This window comes from Lepidochelys kempii, chromosome 11 (genome assembly GCF_965140285.1).
Source record: "Lepidochelys kempii isolate rLepKem1 chromosome 11, rLepKem1.hap1, whole genome shotgun sequence".
NCBI classification, from domain to species: Eukaryota; Metazoa; Chordata; order Testudines; family Cheloniidae; genus Lepidochelys; species Lepidochelys kempii.
The window spans coordinates 65,828,864-65,853,799 of NC_136390.1; the positions used below are offsets into that span (position 1 = coordinate 65,828,864).

Here is a 24,936-nt window from a genome sequence, read left to right on the forward strand (position 1 = left end):
GGAGGTTCACGTTCACTTAATTGGGATCTTCTTGTATTTTCACCTTGTGAGGGGCAAGAGGACAGCATTAGCGTTTCTAGCAGACATCCCTTATGTAAACCTACCCTACTGTTCCACACTGTGTATTTGGGCATTACAATGACTATACAAGGGCTGTAGGATAGGGTAGTTCTTTTTATAAATAAGAGAAGTCTATCAGTTCTAGCTCTCCTGTTGCTGAGCAGCTAACTGCCCTGAAATGGACAAATTTGTACATATACGTATCTGAATTTTGGTCTTATAAGCCTGCATACAAATGGCATCTCCTGGGAAGAGTCCCAGTATGAAACAGCCACTTCATTTTTATGTATTTATATATTTTATTCCCTATCCTGAATAATTTAGGCCCCGATTCTGTCAGCTGTTCTAAACATGGGGACCCTCCTGTATCCCCACGAAACTCAGTGGGACTCCACATAGAACAGCTTGCCTTGGATTGCTTAGATAGACATTTACAATGCAATAGCCGCAGTGCAGATCAGGACAGAGAGCATTCACATACAAAATATGCAACAAATAGGCACCTATATCCCTTCTAAGAGGAGTAAGTTCAAGAGGAGAAATAGTAAGGTGTGGGGCAAAGCAGTGCTGGAAAACTTCATGTTTAAGAAGCTGAAGAAAAGTGCGCAGCAGGGTCACTAAAAATGCCCAGCTCTGTCTGGGTTTCTGCCATGATATCCAAGGCAGAGACAAGACGACGTTTAAAGATTTTTTTAACGGCGAAGGTAATTGATTGCTGGAACAATTTACCAAGGGTTGTGATGGATTCTCCACCACTGGTGATTTTTAAAGCAAGTTTGGATGGTTTTCTAACAGGGAAGTTCTGTGGCCCGGGTTACGCAGGAAGTGAGCCTAGATAATCACAATGATCCCTTCTGGCCTTGGAATCTATGAATTCCAAGGCCAGACAGAAAACAGCATTGTGATAGTAGGAGATCCATAAGCAAAGCAGGAAGCTATCCCCCAGTCCCCATGTCTGTCTACTTGCTAGGATGAGCATGTTTCTATTTGTGGAAACAGGTGAAAAAATTCAGCAGTATGTGTATATGTGTGTATATATATATATACACCTGCTCCTATAGTTATTTGGTGTGGGGTGCTTACGATGCCTGCTGACACAAAGATACCATGTAAGAAGATATCATTGTTTCTAAAACAGACTGGAAGGTCAATGGTATTGACTGACTGATTAAAAAAAGGAGATTTTTTAAAACAAAATCGGATGGCTGCATAGAGGAAATACTGCCAACAACAGATAACACACTGGGGGATTTATTACTAAACATCAATCTGATTTTTTTAAGCCCCAGATAATTTGGACCCAGCAATGGAATGAGAAAAAAGGTGCTCTTCCTCTAGAAAATAGTCTAAAAAAAGCCCTCAAAGGTAGCAGCTCTATGCTTCATAACCTCATCTACTGCACTGTCAACTAGACTGGCAGAGATGAGAAAGCTGACAGCTCTCCAGAGGACCCTGGCGGAAGCTGCTGTGCAGGAGTCTGGAACGGCAGAAACCTGCTCCCGCATGTAATGAGACGAAGCAGAGCTGGAAGGTAAACTCCTTCCCCTGCCTAAGAGAAAAAAAAAGCTGGCCTGTCATGTATCACCATTTTGGGAGGTGTGTGTATGAGGGGGGGCGTTGGGGGGGGCGTATGTATCTTTCTCTCTCCCTCTCTTCCCTCGGAGGAGGGGTGACGTGCTGGGGAATTGTGGTGGATTCTTGCCTATGTCAGAAATGAATTACAAATTCAGAAGCAAAAAAAAAACACAGCTCCTACAATTTCTGGCTCACACATACACAAAATACACAATCAATCCATGAAACCAGTGACACAGCTGTGCTCCCTCTTTCACCTTAAGTTTAGAACGCTGGAAAAGCTTCATTAACTTGGGACAGGTTTCGCCACAGGTCTTGTGCACAAGGCTGGTTGAGAATAGTAAGCCCCATTAAATTAAAAAAAAAACAATTTAGTTGCTCTAATACTACAATTGGTTTGTCTAATTCCCCTTTAATTAGCGTCCCTGTAAACTGATCTGTTGTGTTCGTCATGGAACTGTAGCAGAGTATTCAAAGAGACACATGTGAATACAGGTAATTACTCATGTTGTTCTTTCCTACCCAGAACAATGATGCTGTTCACAATCTCACAGCAAGTAACACACAATCAAAAAAAAAAATACGGATATGTGCGCAAGCCTGAAAGTTCACACCTTCGGTGGGGTAGTGGTGGTCAGTAGGTAATAACCTACCAGGACCATTCTACAACACAGTGTGAGTACTTTGTCATTTATTTAAAATACTCAACACTTACAATGAACAAACAACCCCTGCTTGAGGCACTTGGTGGTTCCTTTGAGAGAAGGTATATAGCCATTGTGATGAGCGCCCCTTTCAGAACACTCAAGCTCTCAGCTGTGAATTGCATTGGAAATAAAGGGCCCGATTCTGCTCTCGTTGTAAACCAGGAGTAACTCTTCCAGAGTCGATGGGAAGAAAGCTTTTCCTCGACATTGGCAGTTCTGTACAGCTGCCGCTAGCTGGAGCTACCTTGTAGATAGTAACACAATGTGTGGCTCTATACAGAATGGAAACCCAATGTAAGAGACTGCAAAGCACAGCTGCCACCCTGTTACAATGCGGACGTTAGGGGATTGGAATGTTAATATTTAAATAAAAAGGTCTGGGTTTCCACAGGAAAATCCTCATTGTATAAAAACAGTAGGATGGAAACTGGTTTTTACTGTCTTTTACCTCTGGCTCCCTTTCTGCAGGTAACTCAAATGCTGGTTGTTTTCCTGTGTAAAATGACAGCGGTAGTCCCACACACGGCAAAGTTATTCTTTTTTTTTTTTTAAGTCTTATTTAATGCATAATATTCACATGTGAACTTTCTGACTGCAAAGCACATTGGGAGCAGCTTTCTTTTAAGGCCTGGACTGGACATGTGAATTCCTTTGAAGAGCTGGTTGAAAAAGAAGAAGGTGTCTAAGAAATCAGCATCAAATGGGGATGTTGCCTGATTGCAAATCTGGAAGGGAAAGTATCGTAGAGGCCTTTCCTTGTGTGCGACGTTGTTCTGTTGAATGCAGCCACTACGGGAGTGATTCAATATCCCGATGCTTTTGGGAAAGATACAAGAACTAAGATAAGGACCAGTCACTTTGTGATATAGGAAAAAGGGCACATTGTACTCGAATATAACTAATGTGACAAGAATCGTCCATATAATGAAACATAAGCGTATGCATGCTCTGAACTGAGAGCACAGCAATTCCAATGGAACTTTTGATGCAAACCCCGTACGCCTAATCCTTTTTGATCTGGACACTTGCATTTTGAAGCCTAAACATTCACATTATGATTGCTTGAACTCTTCTTGAACACTGCCCTGCCTAATATTCTGGAAGCTTACACTGACCCCATGCTAGAAGCGGCCACATAAGGGAGACCATGGCAGTGTCCATAGCACTGTTTACTTTTTCAAGAGGTTGACTTACTAAAACCCTTTAAAGGGGGTACAAAAAGTTTGCTCATCCATCAAAGTATTAACTTTCACAAGTAAAGAAGATCTGTCAGAGAGAACTCTGTCTTTCAAGGTCTTGAGTCCCCTTTGCTCCCATTGTAGAGCATTGAAGCACCTCTCTGGATTGGAGAGAAAAAGAGATTCACCTTTTCGCCGCCGAGGTTGACTTAAGTAAAGTAAGTGGTCATAGAATCATAGAATCATAGAATATCAGGGTTGGAAGGGACCCCAGAAGGTCATCTAGTCCAACCCCCTGCTCAAAGCAGGACCAATTCCCAGTTAAATCATCCCAGCCAGGGCTTTGTCAAGCCTGACCTTAAAAACCTCTAAGGAAGGAGATTCTACCACCTCCCTAGGTAACGCATTCCAGTGTTTCACCACCCTCTTAGTGAAAAAGTTTTTCCTAATATCCAATCTAAACCTCCCCCACTGCAACTTGAGACCATTACTCCTCGTTCTGTCATCTGCTACCATTGAGAACAGTCTAGAGCCATCCTCTTTGGAACCCCCTTTCAGGTAGTTGAAAGCAGCTATCAAATCCCCCCTCATTCTTCTCTTCTGCAGGCTAAACAATCCCAGCTCCCTCAGCCTCTCCTCATAACTCATGTGTTCCAGTCCCCTAATCATTTTTGTTGCCCTTCGCTGGACTCTCTCCAATTTATCCACATCCTTCTTGAAGTGTGGGGCCCAAAACTGGACACAGTACTCCAGATGAGGCCTCACCAATGTCGAATAGAGGGGAACGATCACGTCCCTCGATCTGCTCGCTATGCCCCTACTTATACATCCCAAAATGCCATTGGCCTTCTTGGCAACAAGGGCACACTGCTGACTCATATCCAGCTTCTCGTCCACTGTCACCCCTAGGTCCTTTTCTGCAGAACTGCTGCCTAGCCATTCGGTCCCTAGTCTGTAACTGTGCATTGGGTTCTTCCGTCCTAAGTGCAGGACCCTGCATTGTGCTTTTCACTGAAAGGCAAAATATATCCAATTGCTGTTTAGTGCACATTAGGATTCTGAAGCCTGCTTCCTCCTTTTATATGTTTATTACTGTTCTGATCACTTAGCACTATTCTCCGTGCTGTCCCTCTCTCTTTCTTCAAACTCCTCCTCTGATATGTGATTCTGTCTCCCTTTCCCAGAAGATGGCAAATGCACCAATTGAAACAACTTCCAGGGTCAGTGGCAACTGAGAATATCACATTGTAGAGTTCTGCTTTCAGGGTTTGCCATCACCCTGCCGTGCAACCCGAGACCGCTCTGCCATCACCCTTCTGTCTCAGATCACTACACTGGTTACTTGTAACATTTGAGATGATGACCTGAGAGAACTTCAGGGTTTGAAGGAGACTCTTCAGAACATCAGAGCTCATCGTTGTGGAGGAGTTTAATTTTCTGATAGAAAATGCCACCAGCCAAGAACAGTGCGGACATCTGAACTAAGCCCATGAAAAAATTCCACCTGAGGAGGAGTTCCACAGAGGAAAGGATGCTCTTGTGTTTAAGGCAGTGGACTGAGACTCGGGAGATCCGAGTTAAATTCTTGCCTCACCCCAGGATATACAGAAAATCTGCGGCAAAGTCACTTAATCTCCATGTGCCTCTTCGTCTGTGTGTGGGGATGATAATATTTCCTCCCTCCCCCCCCAACGTTTGTCTAATCAATTTAGATTGTCAGCTCTTTGGGGGCAGGGACTCTCGGGCAAGGTCCCTGTACAGGTCTAGCACAATGGGGCTTCCAGGAGCTACCATAATACCAATATGAAATAATCAAATTGAGCTTGGCAGGCCAGTCTGACACACTGCACTGCAAGCTGCCACGACACTTTCAAAATATCCTCAGAACATCCCCAGCACTAGCCTCAATCCTGACACAGATACCATCCACATTCCTTGCTTGTTCAGCTGTATGCTCTGGCTGGAACACTCCTGAACGAAACCCCAGGGTTTGATTGCTGCCGTTTAGGCTGACATAAAGATCAGCTTTATGGAAACACCCCTTGGGGCTGACCGCACATTCTGTAAACGGCCTCCACAGCAAATACACAAATAAATAAATAATGTGCCCCATTTCTCATTGAGACTGTAATTTCCTTTTTAATAACGATCGGCTCTCACAGCGTACTCGCCAACTCAACAGTATTTAACCAGAGGCGTCAGTATTTTCAGGAGACTCCAATTATGAATTATAGGAGAAACTTTTTTTTTAAAATGATTCACCGGACCACAATGGGTTCAAACGCCTCTAAAAACACAGAATATAGCTTCGGGTTTGTATTAGCGAATAGGGTTATTCCCTCCCGTGACCCAGCTGATCTCCTTAAGACCACCCGATAAAAGCAAACAACAAAACCTAGCACAGGTAAATTTTTCAGAAGCCAAATCATGTCTTCAGATAATGGAATGACCCTTTGCCATTCTGTATATAGTATATTCCCCGTGTGTTGAAATTAACTGAAATTCTTATGCCACACAACTGTCTGTCCTCCTAAAAGCCAAAGAGACATAGCTGACTTTGTAATGAGCTATACAGCTGTTTATGCAACCTCCATGTTTTATAATTAAGCTTTAATACCCATTAAATCAGTCATTACTACCAGTAATAACCAGTTTGCTCATTAGCAGCCTAAGGCAAGTCTGAGGGCAGTTAATTTTGTAACACCACAATTGCCAAGTCCAATAATGACTTATTCCCAAGGATTTACTACTATTATATACCATATTCAACTCTTTATAGAACAGCAAATTTTTTTTGAAGTCACTGATTGCTTTAAAAATTATTTCCTTCAGTCTCTGACTGCTTATTCACTAGTCAAAATACAGATTACAGGTATATTTGGATTATGTTACCTTTAGTGGAACAGTTACTAACAAACACACAACCCTGATTTCCAAGTCACAGACAGTACCTCAATCTCTAGGTCAGTAACAACAAGTTTGACAAGGACCTTTGAGCAATGCCATCGTAAACAATCCCTGGCATGTTCGGCATTGGCAGCAAGGTCAGCAAGGAGACAGACTTTGCTGTCACACCCTTGCCAATGCACATCGGCCAAGTACGATGAGGTGCCAGCCAAATCCTTTGGCTTGACAGAGTGGTGCTGAAGCAGGTTTTTGGCCTTGCAGAGGAGTATGAATGGCAGATACGTATGGTGTAGAAATTCACAGCCATGTCATATCTCTGCATTGTTTAAATGGCAACATTTTGGTCGCAAAGAAAGCTCCGACCGGGGCTCTTTTCTGAGATCAAAGTAACAAAGCTTGCTCCCAGCTAAGGAAGAGTGCAGAGATGTATTTTGGAAATAATGAAGGCAGACAGCAGAGGTAATGCTTTAGGCACAAATACACCCTGTGTGCCAAATTTTTAAGGGAAAGGGTAAGCAAAGGATGTTGTGATATGTTTGACTTCATATTCTTAGAGTGATTTAAAGGTAAGCTGTCATAAGATGTCACCATGGCCTGTGTGCTAGGATCTGCCTGAATATAATAGGCCAGATTCTTATCTAGTTTATGAGAGTGCAGTCTCATGAAGTCAATGGAGATGTATCTGTTTGAATTAGGTCTGAATTTAGCCCCACAGCTTCAGAAATCCTAGCAGATTTATTTTTGAAGGCAGATGATTCATCTGATTTTAAACCAGGATACGGATGCATTGAAGTAACACCTACGGATGAAATCCTGGCTTCATCAAAGTCAATGGGAGCGTTTCTGTTTTGCTTCAATAGGGTCAAGATTTCACCCGTGGAAACCAAGGGCCTGATTCACCATTGTCCTGAATCTGGTGCAGTTATTTACACTAGTGCGAAGTGGGATTTCATGATTTGGTTTCTCTGTCTACAGCACTGTATGTTTAGTAACGTTTTATGTATCTCTCAATATCAGGAGTGTGTGTGTGTGTGTGTTTGGTGGCGGGGAGACATGCTCAGATGTCTTATGTAGTTCTCCTGAATTGGCATGTGAAGGGGGAGGGGGACATGTATTGGCCTTTCTTGCCATATTAAGTGGCAAACCAGTGATTGCTGCTGACGTGATGCCTCCTGTAAGACAAGGTGTAAACTCTGACCTTTGTTGCACCCAATATGAAGAAATGCAACTTCAAAAATGGACATAATACGGCCTGCTTCTCCGCTGCGCAAAGATAGCCATCAATTGTGAATTTATTTAAGCTTGAAAAAATTTGGTGTTGACAGGAAAAAGCTTGTTAGAACATTGCTTCAGCTCTAATTAAAACAAAAGGTTCTAGGAGGGTGAAAAAAGCTTTAGAATTGATAGCTCTAATACACCCACTTCTTAGGACTCTAAACATGGCTGCTGGTGATTCTGTTCATGAACCAGATGGCCTTCTAAAATTTAAAGGGTGCTCTACACACCCATTTTCAGTTCTTCATTTAGACACTCGAGATCAACGATAGTTCACAATCCCATGTACAGATTTAATAGCAGCACTAGCGTAAATTAAATGTGGCATATCATTATCATTGCAGTGTTTCGGTACATGGCAGCGTTTTGTTTTTGCTTCATCGGAACACGCACACAGAGGACGTATATGGGAAATTTTCAAAAGCACAAATGGCAGTTAGGCATCTGACGCCCATTGAATGTCCATATGCATACTATACCCACAAACCCAGATAGTAATGCAGGCATATATCCACCATAGCATTATTTAAATGCAACTGTTTATTGCGAGGTGAGGCAGAACAAATAGAAGGTCTAGAGAGCGGCTGTTCTTACATTCAGCACTGGGACCTACGGGCATATCTGAGAGCTAAAGTGAAACCCTAATTATTTTCACTATTTTAAACAGCAAAGAGTCAGAAACAAGAGCCTTCACTCTCTCTTTCTGGTACAAACCATCTCAAGTGGCATTTAGGTATCTGTCATAAATATAAAGGGCAGGGTAACCACCTTTCTGTATACAGTGCTATAAAATCCCTCCTGGCCAGAGGCAAAGTCCTTTTACCTGTAAAGGGTTACGAATCTCAGCTAACCTGGCTGGCACCTGACCCAAAATGACCAATGAGGGGACAAGATACTTTCAAATCTGGAGAGGGGGAAAAGACTTTTGTTTGTCTGTGTGATACCTTTGCCGAGAACAGATCAAGGATGGAAACCCTCCAACTCCTGTAAAGTTAGTAAGTAATCTAGCTAGAAAATGTGTTAGGTTTTCTTTGCTTTGGCTTGTGAAATTTGCTGTGCTGGAGGAAATGTGTATTCCTGTTTTTGTGTCTTTTTGTAACTTAAGGTTTTGCCTAGAGGGATTCTCTATGTTTTGAATCTGACTGTCTGTAAGATTATCTTCCATTCTGATCTTACAGAGTTGTTCTCTTGGTTTTTTTTGATCTTCTAATAAAGTTCAGTTTTTTAAGTTTTGGGTTTTTTGAGTCTTAAAAATCCAAGGCTGATCTGTGCTCATCTTGTTTATTCTCAAGCCTCCCCAGGAAAGGGGGTGTAAGGCCTTGGGGGGATATTTTGGGGAAATAGGAACTCCACGTGGTCCTTTCCCTGATTGTTTGTTAAATCACTTGGTGGTGGCAGCGTTTACTTAATCCAAGGGCAAAAACTTTGTGCCTTGGGGAAGTTTTAACCTAAGCTGGTAGAAATAAGCTTGGGGGGTCTTTCATGCGGGTCCCCACACCTGTACCCTAGAGTTCAGAGTGGGGAAGGAACCCTGACAGTATCTTCACCAGGCAAGAGCAGAGGTGGCCACTCATTTGAACGATGTTGATTTAGCAGCTGAATATAGCAAAGGGACCGTGTGCCTTTACATTTCTCCTGGGCAGAACTGAAGCAGTAAGAGAATGTTATGCTATTATTCTAAATTACACTGACGGCAGAGGGCTGCCGGGGTTACAGAGAGAGAACAATTCTCTACAGCCACTAGCGGTCAAAGTAATTAGCTGGTGTAATGAAGAGGGAGAAAAAGGAGACGAATGTTGGACATTGGAGCGTTGTACTGCCAGCATTCTCATTCTCCAAGTCTTCGGAACAACAATGCACTGCTGAGACCTTCAGTAAGCTCCATACATGGCTACACATGAAGAGAATAATTAAGAAGTGTCGGTGTTTCCTTGGGAAAACACCAGCACTCCCTGAAAGAATGATGGTAATCTCCAGAACAGCCGCCCCTCCGACCTTTCCTTTGTTGTGGTAAGCAGCAAACACATGTGACGGTGCTCTAAAATGAACATGCTTTTGTTCTCTCCCCCTCATAACACCCCACCCCCCTGTCACAAACCATCAAAACAGTGTGTTGTCAATGGTGTCAAAACAGCTGAAACAAAGCTGGCTTTATATACAAGGGAGAGACGCACACACTTAAATCTTGCAGTTTTCCTCACAGTCCAAACCTCGAAGTGCTGAGCCCCCTCATCTCCAACTGAGTGGAGCAGCAGCTCTTCAGTAGCTAATGGTAGTGGGCGGGGGGGGCGGGGCTTAGCCTCTTGTAAGATCGACTGCTCAGACAGGCAGAGCTACTGTTGTCTTTAAGGCAGCTTCTTCTGACTAACTACTGGGTCACGATGACATGATTTTGCATAAAGAGACAGGGCTATAGTCCTGGTTCAAGGACCACTGAAGTCAAAATAAAGACTCCCAATGATTTTAGTGGGATTTAGATCATAAACAAAGAAAGGTGGGGGGAGGGGGAGAGTATCTTGGTGAAGGTAGTGCTTAGCCATCCCAGGTGGGGAAAAGACTAAGACTTCTAGGCCAGCACAGAAGAGATAGTGGCCAATTCCCCAGAGGGAAGACTCAATATTAAAGTATAGAATCCTATCATCCTTAATCAGGTGATCTTTGTACTGTATGAACAGTCAGTCGGTCTCCCCTGAATGAAAAAGATTTTCCCTGCCAGCTGACATTGTGCTGGAACATAATTCTTAAAGGCTGAAATCTATGGTTTGTTACTTTTTTTGGAGAACTCCGCAATGAGAAAAAGCCAATGAGAAGCATATACACATCACACTTACGTTGTAAAAGGGATTTCTCCTGTGGAATACCAGAGCTACTGACCCCTCTCCCATTGTCCCCCACCCCTGGTGGAAAAAACAAACTGTCTTTTTATTTAATATAAAAATACATGGCACTGCATGAAATATCTCTTTTCTGCAAAAATCTCTTCTCTCACTTTAGCTCTACCCATGAAAGTGCCAGCAGAAATCCTTCTAAGAAAAGGTAGGGAATTAATGACACAAATAAACAGAGAATCCAGACCAAAAAAGGTGAGTGCAGCAATCATTTGGTAATGAGGCTGATCAAATCAAACAGTTTTCTCCTCCGATTCTCTTCCAGCTTGTTTACTCTGTTCTCTGAAATTAAGCAGTTGTGTCTACACAGCCAATTGTACCTTTGATTCTCCAATTTGCTGCTCAGTTGGATTGTACTGGAGGTAAATATTTGTACCCAGGAAGCAGAAGAGTTGAGGGTTTGAGTGTAACAGATGCTAATCCTGTTTATCCCAGCCTGGATGATGTTACCCAGAAAGAGGAGGCTATTTCTAAGATGCCCTGTGCTGGAACCTTTAGATAGAAATGCAGTCATTGATTAGTTCAGTTTTGAGATTCTAGGTATTTTTTACCTACATGAATGATTACCTATGGAATGATGATGCCACATTAAAAGAATAAGTGGGGAAAAAATAAATAAAATCTTCTTTTCCAGCCTCCACTGATTACTGTAACTGTCATTCTGCAAAGGAGCCAGATGTTGCTCTGTTAGCTATCGTCAAGTCTCAAGACATTATCAAGTGACGTTTCTGGTTTTATCATGGATTCCCTCCAGGACGCAACAGCTGCAACCAACGAGGTAAACAACAGGATTCAAAATAATCACAGTGAGGTTAAAATATAATGGAAAAATATTTTAAAAGTGCTCAATGTTGGATAGTGGTCCAAAAATCCAATCTCCATATTGCAAATTTAGGAAAGAGAAAAAAAAACCCACATTTTTATGATGATTAGAAAAAGGCCACATATTTTTAACTTCTCCTTTCACACACACACACACACACACACAGTTGGAATCACTGTAAAAGTGGTGTTCCCTGTTGGAATTCTGCCCAGCTTCAGTGTCTGTCTATGCCCACAAAAAATACCAGTTTTCCCAAAGTGTAACTCAGTGGGTTTGCACAGCTATCTAAAGTACAGAATCAAGCTTCAAGTAAAAAAACCTCAAAATGAAATGTGCCAAGCTGTTCCAAAAAAATTGTTTTATTCTGTTTCATACTAAGATCAGAGGTCTTTGTATTGTTTTGAATTTGGTAAGTTCAAAGTGTAAGACAAGGATGTTTAGAATTCATAACAGACCTTATCCTCTCTCAAATTTCAAATGGCTACACTTTGAGCAGCCCCTTCACTGAGTGGTTCTGTTCCTTGACATTGTGTCTGATAACAGACACACCAAGAAAGCATTTGCACATGGACAATAAATGAGGGCTAAAAACCCTCTGAAGGAGTCCAGATTGTATTAATGATGCATACTCCATGTAAGGGGAAATTACTTACCTTACAATTCTGCTTTTTTGAAGACACCAAGAAAGTTTTTCTATCACATCTAGGCTCCCGTACATTCTAATTGCCTGCAGAGGTCAAGCTGCCACTATTGGTAGTTTATCTGGAACCCTAGATCCCAGCCCCCCTGCATACGACACAGACATCACTTTGGAGGGTGTCAAAAGTTCAGTCTTTGTTCAATGAATTATACAAGTAGTGGAACAAGTACATTCCCAGCCAGTCCAGTTAAGTCACGAGACTCTCAGGACCATATCCTAAGAACACTTCCTTCCGACATCAACCCAAAAGCAAGACACAACCCTGGGAGTGCCCTTCCCCAGTGGCAAGATGCTCCCACTCCTTGAAATGTATCGTGACATGTATGACAAGCACATATAAGAGCTAGAGAAAACAAGAATATCACATAGTGCTCTGGAAACCCCCAAAGCACCAACCCAGTTCTAGAGCCCAAATGCAAAAAGTGCTTGGTGCTACAGAGCCAAAGCCATTGTGGCACTTAGTGGGTCCAGCTGGAAAAGGTGTAAAACTTTCTGTCTACATGTTGGTTGGTTTTTTTTGGATAGAAAATGGCTTTACAATGGATTTTTTTTTCACAAAAATATCCTGCTTTCATTTGAAAAATATGGGGTAGGAATTTTTCAACAAAAATTTTTTAAAAATGGAGAAAAATGATGAACACAAAAATATTTTTTTAGGGTTTTTTGTGGGGCAAAATCATTTCCTCACCAGTTCTAGGTCCAGGGTGGATGGTAACTATGGCACTAATGCACGTCCAAACTCAGGGCATGAAGCAACAAGACAACACTGGCAGCAAAGTGCAACAGTAGTACTGAGGTGCTAATAGACACACCCCAGTACAAAGAAAGGGTGTCGATGCAATGAAATAAATAGGCACGGAGGTACCAGAACAGTGCAGGGATCATTTTATCAGAGTATTGGTGGACGTCCTAATCCTAGAGGAATGTGCCAGAGCGCTAAGGCAAAAAGTCTTCTGAAATTTAACACAGGACTAGTCTGACTGGAAGGCAAGGTGGGGGGCAAGAAAAGAATGCCCAACAAGGTATAGATATACAGTGATATGGTTCTGGTGAAGAGCTGAAGTAATTGCGAACATGGTGCTGTTTCTGCAGGGAGCTCTGTCAAGAAAGATCCGACTGGAACTTTTGGAGGGAAGAATTAATGCTCCAGGTGCTCCAGGAGCGGTGTTCAACAGCCAGGCAGAGCCTAGTATACTTTCTAGCTATTGCTACCTTAAGGGTAAGAAAAATTTAAAAGCTTTGGGAGCAAAGCCATTCTTTTGCTAAGGAACTAAAACCTAAGATCAAGAATCCTGCATGGATGGAATCTTTAGAGAGGCAAGTATTTCATGAAACTTATGCAAGATCAGAGTATACATCTGATTGCACTGTACACTACATAAGATTTTGAACTGGGCAAAAAGAGTTTCTGGAACTAGAACAGAAGAACATCCTGGGCCTGCTTCTTCACTCCTTTGTACCCTGTCCGGTTATATGTATATATGCCCCTTCTCCACCACTCCCTCAACTAAGTAGGACATCATGAGAGAAATGATACATAGCGCGTGGGACAGACTTTCTTATGCACCCTGACCCCAGTGTTTAAAATACCAGGACTATTGTAGACATTCAGCTATCTCAGAAACTAAGGATGAGGGGGATGATACATGCAATTTACCTGGGACAGCCCAATCTTCAATGCATTGATGAGGTGATGGAATATAGTGCAGTATAGGGCCGTGAGTGGAGGAGAGGTTGTCATTCTAAGTCCAGATCAGATTTTTGAATCCTACTTGATGCCTGCTAGGTAATGAGCCTCTCCAGGTCTTTAGATACCTTTCACACCCGTATAGAAGTAGCTTTTCATCTCCATTGTGCCCCAGTGTTGATGGGAATATAGTGATCTCATTGCACTGAGAACAGGAAGATAGTTTTTAATGCAGCATCAGCGTAAATAGATTTTGTTGAGATAGTTCTATTATAGTAAGACATGAAAACTACTTGTTTCTGTTCAATTGCGTACATGTTGAATAATGGTGCTTCACTGTTGGTGAACAAGGCTTCAAAGTGAAAGGTAGGTTCAGACTTGCTCAATTACCTTAGACAGTCAAAATAAAAACCTTCTCTTGGCCAGATCCATGCTCGAATATGCATTCAGCCAACCCCTGCCTACCCATGGATTTGTTCTTAGCTTTACAAACCTACTCAACCATCATGTGATAATGTTTGCATTGATAAAGCAAACCTAGTGAGGTGGTGATGCTGGAGAAACTCCATGGGTTTAAATGGAATTAATCCTGGTGTAATGGGACTGTTGCCCCCTTACTAACGTTCAGTGGGGGTGTTTTAGTTGCTAGCTCCCAGTACTAAAAAGGGGGAAGGGTCAATGGGGAATCAGGACCCTGAGACTGAAGGCCACCAGGAACAATGGGGAGAGGCCAACGCTCCAGGTCAGCCTGAATGACAGGGCGAGCAGGCTAATCAGGGAGTCAGGAGGCTAGGGAGCTGTGTGAGCTGGCTTTGCCTGGGTCAGACAGAGTGGGGCCAAGCTGAGCTGGGGAGCAGAGCTGTGCCAGATCCAGAGGGACCAGAAAAGCAGCCCAGAGAGAGCAGACCTGCCCTGGGAGGAGAGCTGCAGCAACCAGAGCCAGAGGGGCCAGAAAAGCAGCCCAGGAAGCAGGTCAGTGCTGGGAGCAGAGTCACAGAAGCAGCCTGCAGAGCAGACCTGTCCTGGGAGCAGAGCTGCAGCAACCAGAGCCAGAGGGGCCAGAGAAACAGCCCAGGGAGCTGGAGGCAGAGCAGCAGCAGCAGTGCAGAGACCGAGTGGTGGAGCTGGGGCTGGAGCAGTCTGGAGCTGGGTGCGGTGAACAGCTGGGGAGAGCGAGGGGGACCCTGGGCAGCAGGCCCAGCACAGGGAGACGCCTCAGCCAAGAGGCTCTGCGGGCCAGGCTTGGATCATAACCCCGACAGGGTGGGGGTGACACTGGGAAGAAGAGTCCTACCACTTAGAGCCTGAGAGCGTGTGGCCACCACCAGAGCAAGTGTCCAACCCACAGCATCCCTGCAGCACAGCCAGGGCCTGAGCAGGAGGCCTGGGACGTACAAGGAACAGACTGTGAACTGCCCTGACATTCCAGAGACACTGTTTGTGATGTTCCCTGCCACAGAGCGGGGTGATGTGTTTCCTTTAACCTTTCCCATTGTTCCTTATTCATTTTAAAATTAATTGTTGATTAAATAACTTGCATTTGCTTTAACTTGTATGTAGTGGTCAGGGGGTCAGAGAAGTGCCCAGTGCAGAGAGAGTACCCCGGAGTGGGGACACCCTAGCCCCTGTCCTAGGTGACCACAGCAGGGTTGGGGGTCGAGCCCCCCAGGAATCCTGGGCCCAGCCTTGTTGGGGTTACGAGGACTCTGCCAGACAGGAGAGTGGAAAGGGAGTCCTCAAGGGCAGGGAAGCCACTGGGTAAAGGAAATGGTAGTGAGGACTCAGAGCCTTTCGCTAGTCCACTTCACCCGGGTAGTACAGAAGCCAGGAAAGTTCCCCACAACAGCGGGACTATTCCCCCGCTTACACTGGTTTACACTGGGGAAACTGATATCAGAATCAAGCACAATAATTGTTCATACAAAAGGGCAGGGTTTATCAAATAGACCGATTTTCAGCCTCAGGAGAACATTCGTAACAGTGCTGACAAATGTTAACATGCTATTTTTGCTAAATGAATCACAGCTTTAAATATTTATTAGGTTGATCACACTGGTAAACCGTTCCAAGTATGCAATCACTGGAAAATCTAATCTCGAAAGTTTAGCAGAAGAAAAGCAAAGTTGCAGTGAGGCTGCTAAAAAGTCTTGGATAAATCTGGCTGTAATGAATGTCTATATTCAGAACAAAAATAATTTCAACAAAGTCCAATAATTTTCTTGACTCTTCTTCAAGCTGGAGTTGGAGGAAATGAGGCCTACAAAAAAACTCAACAACAATAAGGCTGTCGGTGTAATAAGACCTCTGCTGATCTTGCTGACCAATATTGTCTCATTGTTTCCTTGTGCTTTCTCATTTGTCTGTATCCACCATTGTCTCTTGTGTTTCTTAAGATTGTAAGATCTCTGAGTCAAGGACTGTGTCTTTGTTCTGTGTTTGTCCCAGTGCCTAGCACAATGGGGTCCCGGTCCATGACTGGTGCTGCTAGGTGTTATGATAATACAAATAATAGAAATGCATAATACACACCAGAGTTGTTTGACTGGTATTAATTTATAGGGTTCCAGGTGTCATTTTGATCTCACTTGCATCAGTGAATATCAGAAGTCAATGAGCTGTATTTTCATCTGAGATTCAGCCTGTTTGCACCATTCAGAAGATGTAAAGGGGTCAGACGCTGATTGCCAAGAGCCTTAAGAGAACTCCACTGTTGGAGGGGAACTTCCTTGCTAGTGCAAATATGCAGCAGCCTGGTGCTGAACCAGCCATCCCAACTTTGGTATAGGGAGCATGTTGGGAACGCTTTTAAAGGCATGAAGGGGGTGTGACAGAGATCTGTTCCACCTGTCCTCCACTGACATGGGGTCCACTAAGAACCCTTCCTCGGTGGTGCAACTTAGAGTGGCCCAGCAGAAGCCCAAAGTTGTGCTGGGGCCAGGATCAGCCCTTAAAATCAAGACACTGTAACTGGTTCCCAAAGACCCCTCTCTTAGTCTGAGTAGGGTTCTGGCACAGGAATCTGGCCCACTGTTTACATGAGAGAAGAATCAGGCCCACAAATGCGAATCAGACCCTCTGAATTCAGATTCAGCTAGGACAGGCATCCAAGTGTTTGGATGCTTATCCTAACTACTGGACCCTCTAGAGTTTGCTAAAACATGCTGGGGGAATCTCATGAGGACAAGGTTTTATGGGGAGATTTTCATAACTTCTGCTTTGAGCTAGGCCTGCATCAGTTTTGTCTATTTAGATAATGTTGCTGGGGTGGCCAACCTGAGCCTGAGAAGGATCCAGAATTTACCAATGTACATTGCCAAAGAGCCACAGTAATACGTCAGCAGCCCCCCGATTAGCTCCCCCCACGCCCTCTCCCAGCGCCTCCCGCCCACCGGCAGCCCCACCTATCAGCACCTCCCCCTCTCCCCGCACCTCCCGATCAGCTGCTTTGTGGCATGCAGGAGGCTCTGGTGGCGGGGGGGTGGGAAGGGGAGGAGCGAGGGCATGGCAGGCTCAGGGGAGGGGGCGGGAAAGGGTGGAGAGAGGGCAGGGCCTGTGGCAGAGCCAGGGGTTGAGCCGTGAGCACCCCCCGGCACGTTGGAAAGTTGGCGTCTGTAGCTCCAGCCCCGGAGTCGGTGCCTGTACAAGGAGCCGCGTGTGGCTCCGGAACCGCAGGTTGGCCACCCCTGTAATATCGTCTCATTGTTTCCTGGTACTCCCCCATCGGTCTGTCTGTATCCATTTGTTGTCTTTTGTCTTATACTTAGACTATAAACTCTATGGGGCAAGGACTGTCTATTTATTCTGTGTGTGTTCAGTGCCTAGCACAATAGTCCAGGTGCTACAATATTAGAAATAAACATTGAGAGTGGCCTATCTTATGGAATATGGGCATTCCTGGGGTGAAATCCCGGCCTCACTGAAGCCAATGGCAAAACTCCCCCTGACTTCATTGCAGGCTGGATTCCATCCCTGATTCCAGTGGGAACGCAGAGATGAAAAGTCTTTTGAACTTTTCATACACTCAGGGGAAACCATTGCTCAAAATAGTGTGTAAATATAGATGAAGGATAAGAAGAGGAATTTTTTATGTATTGTGGACTGGGTTCTCCCACCCCTGATCACTCCTGTTATTAGGAGTGATTTATACATGTATAATGCTAGCAAATCAATCAATCAATAATTCTGAAGATCTGAGAAATGTTACATCCGAGAACAATGTGTTTTGTTCCTGTGCATAATCTCTGTAAGTAATGATATTAAAAACAATATTGTTTTTATTAATATTTAAGGAAAACGATGATGAAGATCATTTTGTTTCTACTTTACAGACCTTTTAGACTCCATGTGCTGGAACGTGGGTTGTACACACAGGGAATATGGAATGATATAGGCAATTATAGACATACTGGAACAGATTCTGTGCTGCATCACCACCTTCCTGCTGCCCAGTTTTTATATCAGCCTTTCGTTAGTTGCCTATTCGATGAACGCAAGCTCTGAATCTACACAGTGATGACTGGGAAGGCCACTCCCCTCCCACCAAGATACAACACCTCCCACATCCAACATACACCCAGCTCCTATCTGTAGCCAGAGCAGTGTTTTCAGCTGGAATCAATCCCAGTGCCTGCTGAAATCAGATCAACGTGTTGTTTAGGAGGGTGGCAGTGGTGGTTCACAGATTTATTCATTGGTTTTATTTCTTGCTTTCGACGTGATTTTCTAGTATACACAGGACGTTAAAAAAGGCCAAATTCTGGCCATAAAAGCACCCAGGGCACAGAGCCGGCAGGCCAGGCTCTACAGCCACAGACGCTCCCGGGAATCCTGAGGGGGACCTCCCATTGCAACGGACCTGCAGCCACCCAACCCTTTCCTCTCCTTAGCAAGGGAGTCAGGGATTCCCTCCACAGCCTACATATCTCAGTCAGGCCTTTGTCGGGGAGCCAGTGCTTCCGTGATATCCTAGCCAGAGGGGAGAGATGGCATCCTCAGTCACAGCCATGGAGACTGAACAGGCCATGCAGCCCAAAGGCAGGTTGACATGGAGCTGTCTAATGAGCTCTGAAAGGGATTTTTTCACCAGGAAGCTTGGACGGACAAGGTACATCAGAATGGAGAGCCTGCCCATGGCAGCTGTTGGTTGGGGAAGACATGTAGCAAGTTTGTGCTCAAATCTCTCCACTGGCTCCCAGTCAACTTTGGATACCAGTTTAAGGCATTGGTCCTAATTTTCAAAGCAATTACACCTCAACCACATTAAAGACCAAATTTCAACATATGAACCACTGCGGTAGTGTGCTCCTCTGGGACACCACAAAACCCAAGGTGAAGTATGTGAGAGCCGGGGACAAAGCATTCTATGTCCGGGGGTCTGGCTATGACAGAGCAGATAAAGCCAATTCCAGAGCAGATAAAGCCAATCCAGAGCCTGACCATCTTTAGGAAATCTTGAAAAACCTCCCTCTTTGAAAAAGTCTTTCCAATCACAAGAATGACTCTCATGACACTGAAGCCCTTTCTACTCAATAACCCTCTACCACATAAGCAAGCAAGCAAACCACAAACAAAGTAGGGGGAAATAAAATCTAAAGAGTCAAAAATAACCCCCCTGTCTCAATCAGAGGTGTTAAAAGAAAGTGGTAGAGACTCTTTCTGGTCCACTTGGAACATCCTCATTTGCTACTGATTTCACACAGAAGAGGCTCAGATAGTATGGTGATGGCCCAGAAGCATAAAACTATAGATAGGTAGGTAGACAGTCCAACAGTAACCCAGTGATTCTCTCCATCCTGACAACATGTGTACATTAAGACCTGGTCCCCACCTCCTCCCTTGTCCTATAGTTGCAAATGAGTTCCACAGTGCAGCCCCTGGATTGAAATGATCCCTGTGTCCAAAGCTGGAGAATAGAGTAGAAGGGAGAGAGAACTTCAGGCCGTGTGCAAGTCTGCTTGGGAGAGGAGGTGCTCGTAGACATATATCTCCTGAGCAGCTCCGCACCTACCACTTGTGGCATAGGAACAGATCTCTCCTTGCACATTAGGTCAATTGTTCCTATCAGTTGTCCCAGCGTGCACCGGACTGACACGGCTGTACATGGCCACTGCTCCCTTACAGCAATGCCAGCTGTACTCAGGATTTATACTGCACTATGTTCAAAAGAGATCAAAAAGAAATAAAAGTATTAAAAAGTATCAGACACAAGAAGTCAAATTCTCTACCTAAAGCTCAGCCCAATGTGATGTGCTCTACTGTGCTTTCCTTTTACCTAGACTTGATGTCTTCTCCTCTACCTAAATTCAGCCTACTAGGGTCAATCCTTTTCCTTTACTTACCAGAAAATCAGTAAGATACAGAGGACGTTCCTCATGTCAACAAAGTAAACTCAGCAAAATTTGTACTCAGTGGGTCAAATTCTACACCCATACAATTCCCATTAGCTTCAGGGAGACTTGCAAATGCGCATGAGAAGGCAAAACTGGACCTAAATTTATCAAAACAGGCTAGTTCAGTGGTTCTCAGCCTCTTCTGTACTAGGTATCCTCCACCCAGTTGACCAAGGAGCCATCTACCAGGATCTACCATTTAGCAGTATGGGAAGGGCAAGGTGGTCATGACCCCAGACACTTGTTTCTAACCTCCCAGGAGGTCATGACCCCAGCAGGAGAATGCCTGGAATAATGTATTTTTCAACATCATCTTTCCTTCATGTGAAAACTTTACTGTGAATTTAAATTACAATCCCCATGTTACCAAATACTTAAAAGGACCATTTATACGTTTGCAATAGGATTAAAGCAAAACTGATTTCCAGGCTCTGTGATTCTGAATCTATGTTATCAAAATGCCGAGAACCACACCAAAGTCATTATCTGTTGCCTCTCTTTTAAGTGATCTTTCTGCCAGGATTGTCGAAAGAACATGTCTGACTCTTTAAAGCTGCTTATTGTTAATTTTTAATCACTTAAAAGTTAAAACAAATGTGTAATATTTCAAGAGTGATGCCTTCAAGACAGTCTAAACCACATCGCTTAACTTGCTTTGAAAGTTAACAGATGTTTATCTAACAGCTTGGTCTCTAGTTTGCCAGGATTGCATTGTATGGAACAACTGATTGGGAACAATTAAAAAAAACAGGAGTATTTCTTTTAATAAGCAAAATTGCTTTTAATCCTCTTAGCATCATTAACCTTGAGAGAAGTGCCTGGGCCACATCATTAGCTGGTGTAAACCATCATCATTCCATTGGCTTCAATGGAGCTATGACGATTTACACCAGCTGAGGATCTCGCTCCATACTTTTAGAAGGGTTGTAAATATTTGTTTTAAAAGTACAGCCACATTGCGCTGAGCAAATAAATGGAGGAATGGGAAGAAACTACTTTATTCTCCTCTTTCCTACATTTCAGCAGAGCAGCCCTATTTTGTAAGATAGCTTCCAAAGAGAAAACAACCACAAAGCTTGTCAGCAAAGGAGAAATACTTCAACCTTATTATACCCACCCTCCATGAACCAGATTTATTTTGGGGGCAACTTTGCTATGGCTCTGTGCCTTGGAGAGAGAAACAAGGGTAAAAATGAATGTGGTGGATGGAAGGAGGAGGAGGGAATTAAATTTAATAGAGCTATAAAATTCTGCCCGACTCGGATCAAGTGCTTCTGTCATTGCTGTCAGGCAAAATTATGGTGAATCAGTATGAAAGGTGCATTCTTTTAAATCTATAATGCTGCTTCTCATATTGATTGGTGGAAACAGGTCGAATACATCAGATTTTTTAAAAAATAATATTGAAACAGTAGCCAGCAATGCTAAATTTGTGTGCACGTGAGTGTGTGTGTGTGTGCTGTTTCATTTTTCTCCTATTTGCCACATAAATGTCTTTTCAAACACATTCATTATTGTGACAACAGGTTGAATCAGCAATTCACCATCTGCCTAAACAACATTAACCTTCATGCAACCTCATAATATCATTGTTCAGCTTTGTCTGAAATTTTAAATCCTGCTAATATAAGTTTTGTGTCAACCAGACACCAAACTAGCCTTCTCCAATGCAGTTGGACACTAACATTTGAGATTGATTTTTTTTATAGAAATGTGCTAGACTATCTGAAAGGAATAAGAGTAGAGTTGAATCATAGAATCATAGAATCATAGAATATCAGGGTTGGAAGGGACCCCAGAAGGTCATCTAGTCCAACCCCCTGCTCAAAGCAGGACCAATTCCCAGTTAAATCATCCCAGCCAGGGCTTTGTCAAGCCTGACCTTAAAAACCTCTAAGGAAGGAGATTCTACCACCTCCCTAGGTAACGAATTCCAGTGTTTCACCACCCTCTTAGTGAAAAAGTTTTTCCTAATATCCAACTGAACTGGCTGTCAAAAAATTATAACAGTGGGCATTCCCAATATACACACCTATGTGGTAGATTAATATTCTGAGCAACAGAACCTGGATGTTAAAGTACTCCTAGAAATTCCCTGTCCAGAAAGCTTTGTTTTAGATATGTTGTTAAAAGATCATCTAATTATTTTAATATTGCAATGTCATTCTTACAGGCTCTTTCAATCCAGTGGGGTGAGGGTACTTCTGGGAATTATGATAATATGTGATCCACCCAGCAAGAGTGATTGCAGGGTGAGTGTGTCTGAAATGGGGTAAGCAGTGCATCTCACCATTATGCAAGTATTATAGGTAACATGCTGCCATATCTAGCAGTTGCTTCATGTCTTTGTGAGCTATTCAATGATAGCAAACAGTGGAAAGGGACTCTGGAGTTCAAGGAATGCAGGAACAGGCCGTACATTCACCATATTACGTTAATGAGAAGACAAAACTACCAGTTGGTCACTTTCAGCATGAATATTCCCATTCAAGTTAACTTGACAGTCCCCCCAAAAGTGTACATAGTCCATAAATTCACATTATGTCATCACTGAAAGCCAGTAAAATGTGATATAGTAACCTCTCTCATTACAAAATAGCATCAGGTAATTGGCCTGATCCACAGATGGTTTGTTTGGTTTTGGTTGGTATTCAGTACATGCCTGATTCAGATTTATCAGAGTTAATTATTAAGATCCCAATCCCATAAGAACGGCCATACTGGGTCAGACCAAAGGTCCATCCAGCCCAGTATCCTGTCTACCAACAGTGGCCAAAGCCAGGTGCCCCAGAGGGAGTGAATTTAACGGGTAATGATCAAGTGATCTCTCTCCTGCCATCCATCTCCACCCTCTGACAGAGAGGATAGGGACACTATTCCTAACCCATCCTGGCTAATAGCCATTAATGGACTTAACCTCCATGAATTTATCCAGTTCTCTTTTAAACCCTGGCTCTTTGTATCACTTGTGTATCCTTTGTCATTCACTTATAATACCATGCTACATTCTGGGATCAGTATAAGAGGGATTTTAATGTCCTGAAGGTTGTAAGCTGAAGGGGGAGTGCTCACATTAAATAGAAGAGAAATGTCACGGCCTCTTGCTTGGGAGTTGAGGCTCTGTTTTGCAGAAGAAGTTGAATGTTGACAAAATTGACAGAGAATTTATGGTGAAGAATCTAAGTAACATGAGAGGACTATGAGATGGAAGGGGATATCTAGGATTAAGTGCACTGATCACTTCAAAAATAAATGGTTGTAATATCCTATTTCAGCAAAGACTACACTTCTCCCACCCATACCCAGCAATCCTCCAGGTTCACTCCCAGGCTCCTTCCCAGCAATTACTTCCTTCTCCCTCAGCTCCTCATTACCCCTGACTCCCCCAAGCCTTTGCACTGCTTCTGAGGGGTACAGGAAATACGTTTCTGTATTGTAGTTTAAATGAATTAATCAAGTTCTGTATTAATATGCCTAGTAAAGAATCTATTTGTCTAAAAACATTTCCTGAATCTTTTTTGTTGTCCATATTGTTACAGGCATACTTGTTGACAGGTATTTTGAAATAAATTACCAAAATAATTGGAACTGGTGTGATTCTATTGTTATTTTGACAAATAAAATATGCAGAATTTTGCAACATTTTAAAATATTGTGCGCAGCATTTTTATTCTTTTGGCACAGAATTCCCCCAGGGGTATGTTTTATATTCGATGAGTCTAAGAAGCCCTTACATGGACAATAATGTTCTCTTTCAGATGTCAGTCAAACTATTTACTAATGTAGCCTGCACTAAATAACTGAACTGAGCAATTTTATTATTGCATTCATACAGTAACATTAGAAAAATAGTTTGTTAGCTATAAGTGAACTCCACTGTGGGGGTTTACATCATTCCAGTGACCGCCATGTTTTCTCTTATTGCAGACTGGAATTTTCAAAAAAGCTTAAGAGAATTACGCACCCAACTCTCACTGGAATTCCAATGGTTAACTTTACAGCAATGTTGGTAGTGTCATTTCTCTCTACCTGTACGTGTCTATAGCTGGTAATGATACATGTAGGTAACATTAATCGAGATAGAAACAACATGAAGGATAGATTGGATCCTGGGAGGTTATTAAAAGGCTGTAATTTCAATTCAAATCCCTGTGACTGTACAACTTGGGAGACCAAACTTGAGTCATACTGACTCTAATGAGAAATGACAAGCCTCGTAAAACCATCCGTAACTTTCCTTTTAAATAGCATGCTGTTCTGATAAATGAAATTGTTTTACATCCCTTTGCCAATCTCCAGTAATGCTGGTTCGATTTCAGAATTCATTCTTTAATTGTGATGCTATTTGAGGAAGAAGCGTGTCCAAATGCCAGCATAAACGAGTACCACAGATGTGATGGATAAAAAATGGAGCTTGCTCTGCACAAAGATTTCTATATATACACATAGATTCAATTAAATATGTTTACCTAGGTCTCAATCCTACAGCCAGCTCACCAAACTGATCTCCTCTGACTTTCCACAGAGCTGCCTGTGAACAGAGAGGTCTACCTGCACCGAGCCAGTTGCAAGGGCCTTGAATACCAAAACATTCAGACAAACTTTTGTTTTTCCTCCTTTAATTGCATGCTGGGAGGAGCTAAAGAGCCATCTGGCTCTGTACGGTACATGAACACTTTGGAGCAGGACTAATTATGTGGCAGTTCAATGCATGGCTACTTTAGAGATTGCTGATGTCAGAGCTGAA

The 24,936-nt window shown here is 43.2% G+C and overlaps 1 protein-coding gene and 1 long non-coding RNA gene across 8 annotated transcripts in view; one reads left to right on the forward strand and one right to left on the reverse strand.

Annotated features, from left to right (window-relative positions):
- LOC140895869 (uncharacterized) overlaps positions 1 to 23,777 on the forward strand; it is a 33,298-nt gene extending 9,521 nt beyond the window's left edge. Inside the window, exons 4-7 of one of the 2 annotated variants that reach the window (XR_012154381.2) lie at positions 10,697 to 10,738; positions 11,225 to 11,368; positions 13,206 to 13,332; positions 18,129 to 23,777. This is a non-coding gene — a long non-coding RNA (uncharacterized LOC140895869). The remainder of the gene's footprint in view (positions 1 to 10,696; positions 10,739 to 11,224; positions 11,369 to 13,205; positions 13,333 to 18,128) is intronic. The other variant, XR_012154382.2, reaches the window with a different exon arrangement.
- ERBB4 (erb-b2 receptor tyrosine kinase 4) overlaps positions 1 to 24,936 on the reverse strand; it is a 974,133-nt gene that overhangs the window by 88,683 nt on the left and 860,514 nt on the right. The gene's annotated exons all lie outside the window — the stretch shown is intronic.